Here is a 3,680-nt window from a genome sequence, read left to right as displayed (position 1 = left end):
ATGTTTAAACTAGAAACTATTAGCACTCGGGTGCTCAAAACACAATGGCTACTCCTCATATAGAGGGCCTTATTAAATAGAGCAATCTGTTACCTATGCATAGTGATAATGGACGAGAGTCGAGCATTGACTTCCAAAACCCTCCAAGGTTGAAACACCCCATAAAAATAATCCTCTTACGTGTGTGTCCATCCAAGATTAATACACTCACAAACGAAATCCCGAGAAGCATGTCTAAAGCACTGCAAATCACAAACACACAAACATCAACAAGGAACATACGATGAGTACACATAACATCAAAAGGAACAAAAATATTAGCATGAACATAGAAGGGGTATATCCCAATGGCCAATTGACAGTGCTATAAGAATTGTGTCTAGCTGATCTTTAATCACTAGCCTTGTTATGTCCACCTTACCATGCATATACTCAGGACATAACATTCTCCCTCTACTAATGAGATGAAGACTAGGAGATAAAATCTAGATATTGGCATCTAAGTGAAGCAACATTCTCCCAAGTGTTATCTTCATCAACATGATCCTTCCATCTAATCAACCACTCAGAAATTGACCTTTTCTATTAAGGGTGCATTCCCTATGATCCACTACAGTCTTGGGTCATGGGGAACATAAACAAATAGAAGCTCAAGTCTTGGAAGCTCTTGGTTGGAATTAATTAAGCTATCTCTTGTACCTAGTACCTCTCTCAATCTACTAACATGAAAGACATGATGCACATATAGTCCATCAAACTATTAACCTTTGTTAATATCATATAAGGTCTTGAATATCTCAAGGACTACTTATAGACTTTTCCATTCCACATTACTTGACAGTCTTTCAAGTAAACCCATTGGCCTTCTTCCAGGACTCTTGCTGATCACTTTTGGTTAGCATCAAATTGTGCTATGTCTAGGACACTCTATACGCTCACTCTTGCAAGCTGCAGCATCTGGGCACTTTCCGTTGTCCTTTAGTTTTAGGTATGAAAGGAGAGTGCTCAATGAATCAGTGTTGGGCATACTTTCTATAAATTTTTGATGTACATAGTGATTTGTGTTCACAAAGACATTACCCACATCAAGATACACATAGTTGGTCATTCTTTGTTAAATCTTTTGATACACTGGTCAAAAGCATGATCATGCTTTGAACAAAGTTTGCAACCTATATAAAAGGATGAGTATGTTTTGAACAAATTTTGTAACCTATAGTAACTGGGGTTTATTATTTAGTCCTCTTAATGGAGTGCTTATTACTACTTACTTGTGATATTTGCTATCCATCTTTGTTTAAATGTCCCTTCCTTTTGGAATAGTACCAAATTTGACATGGATTGATTTGGTATTGAAACGAAGCTCACGGAAGTGAGTCTAGTGGTGGTAAGCATGTGGTGTCACAGCTTTCTTAACCTGTTTTCACCTAAAACCCTCTTTTAGCTACATCATCAATATCAAAAGGATTAAATTCTTTTTGATTCTATTCGTGAGTTACCGAATGTTTAATGTGCATCTACACTCTTAGCAAATCATAGTAGATCGAGTGAATTGTATCTCTACTTTATCAAGTGTGGTACTTGGACTCAACAAATCTATGATATTTTTAGTAACTTAAGGGGAGTTTCATATTCATGGGATTGGGTGATGAAGACAAAAAGTCACAACTTCGATTCCTTTCTAGTGCTTTGCTTTTCTTACTTAGGAAAAGAGCTTGTGGCTTCTAGAAGAGAGTCACATTGCCCTCAATAAATGTTCAGATCCATAAAAAAGAACGTTGAGTATTTGCTGCAAAGCTCAATTACAATGTTTGAGTATCTAGATTATTGGCTTTAAACATGACCTTATGTGACACCAAGCTTTAAACTTAGATGTTGGAAGAAACTTAGACATGAAGTGTCCACAACACATCATTTGAGCTTCACTCTTTGTATGCCCATGAAAATGTTTCTCACATCATTAACCTATGTCCAAGGGAAATATGGCTCAAAACCCAACAATGTATACGATCGACAAAGCAACCTTTTAATTATCTTTCTCTGGAAAACAACGTCACTGAACATGATCAAATTGAAGGTGGATCTAAGTGTTTACACGAGCGAAGTTAAACTTCGTTGCTGCGGGTAAAAAGTGTTCATAGACAAGTGGCGCAAATAATGCAAGGTCTTGAGGAAAATAATAATGGCAACTTGTCCCCAATGAAGCCCCGTTGAAGGTCAGGCACATTGTAGTTAGCGCGGATGTATATTGATGCTACCCTTTCACTTGCTGGTTTTGTTACAGGCAACAACACCAATGCGGTTTATACTATTGGATGGTTGGAGCATGATGAGCTTGATGCTCTTCGTTTGCGTGAAGAGGTATATATATCAGTGTTAATGTGATCGCCATCGACATACTGGGGCATATCATCAACGGTCATATTAGTATTAGGGTCCAGAGAAGTGGGGACTCTGATCTGCACGCAAGCCGCCTTCTTCTTCTTCAGGAATGCGGTTGAGGACAGAATGCGGAGTATTCTTGTGGGGACTCTGATCTGCACGCAAGCCGCCTTCTTCTTCTTCTTCAGGAATGCGGTTGTCGAGGACAGAATGCGGAGTAGCGGTCGAGGAGGCGCTGGTCCTCGCCCTCTTCGAAGTTCAAGCGATACTCAAAAGGCGGCTGCACGTGCGTGTTTCTCCTCTGCATGGCCACCTTCTCACGTGGTTGGCTTCTACAAAAGCAGAAGCAAGTTAGGCAGGGTGTGCGGACAAGGCTCTTCATATTTGCGTACAGTCTACGCTTAGCGTTGCGCTCGTAATTAATGATGATTGAACGTAAACAGCACTAAGAATAACTTAATGATGATTAGAATAATTAATGATGATTGTCCTCCTTGACGTGCGGACGCCGCCTCCAGACTCAAATTTGGTTTATTTTTTTTGGGGAATTCAGTTCCAGAAACTCCAGAAGTTTTGGAGCGTCCAGCGTCGTAGGATGCGGCGGGGGTTGTTGCGGATGTGCGGCGGGAACTTGTTCTTCAGATGCGGGTGCCGCTTGAGCCTCTTCAGAAACCGGTGCTTCAGTCGAATGCGCAGCAGCCCGAACGGCATTATTAGTACCGCCACATGGAACCAACCGATCGACCAAAAAAAAGAATGCAATACACTTCTGTGCAGTGCCTCGACCCCCCCTTCTTCACCCAAGGGGCGCACCTCTTCAACTGACCGTTCATGAACACCTCACCAACACATTGCATTGACACGAGCACTATCTACTACGTTCACCCTCACCATTGCCTCATTTTTTTTTTTTTAAAGCAATAGCCCTTACAATACACTACTAGTGGGTTGACCCGTGCTTCCCATATCTATAGTTTCGAGCACTATCTACGTTCAGTGTTTCAGTGGAAAAAGCAATAGCTCTTACAATACACCAGCAGCAGCGGGCTGACCCGTGCTTCGATTATGTATAGATCCAAGCTTGATATTTTTCAAATTTCTAAAGTAATAGAAGCCCGTCTTTCCTCAAACATCCGAATTACCTCCCAAACCTCCAAATTCTTGTCATACGGCAACTTCGTGAAAGCTCTGGATCAAGGACAGTGGCTTCTATGGACATCTCAAAGATCATGACTCGATTACGACGTAGACGCACTAACATTAATTGCCTTTATGCTTTCCACACACATTCAAATGCA

The 3,680-nt window shown here is 41.0% G+C and overlaps 1 long non-coding RNA gene across 1 annotated transcript; it reads right to left on the bottom strand.

Moving 5' to 3' along the window:
- Positions 1-2,504: 2,504 nt before the first annotated feature.
- Positions 2,505-3,119, bottom strand: LOC147610612 (uncharacterized). Its single transcript, XR_015264099.1, has 2 exons — positions 2,839-3,119; positions 2,505-2,714 (listed from the first exon to the last, which is right to left on the bottom strand). It is a non-coding gene; the product is annotated as an uncharacterized LOC147610612 (long non-coding RNA).
- Between the last annotated feature and the right edge of the window lie 561 nt (positions 3,120-3,680).

Source organism: Cibotium barometz, chromosome 49, assembly GCF_041138505.1.
Source record: "Cibotium barometz isolate CiBa-2024 chromosome 49, ASM4113850v1, whole genome shotgun sequence".
NCBI classification, from domain to species: domain Eukaryota; kingdom Viridiplantae; phylum Streptophyta; class Polypodiopsida; order Cyatheales; family Cibotiaceae; genus Cibotium; species Cibotium barometz.
Note: the sequence above shows the minus strand (reverse complement) of the source record. Positions and strands in the feature narration are given on the sequence as shown.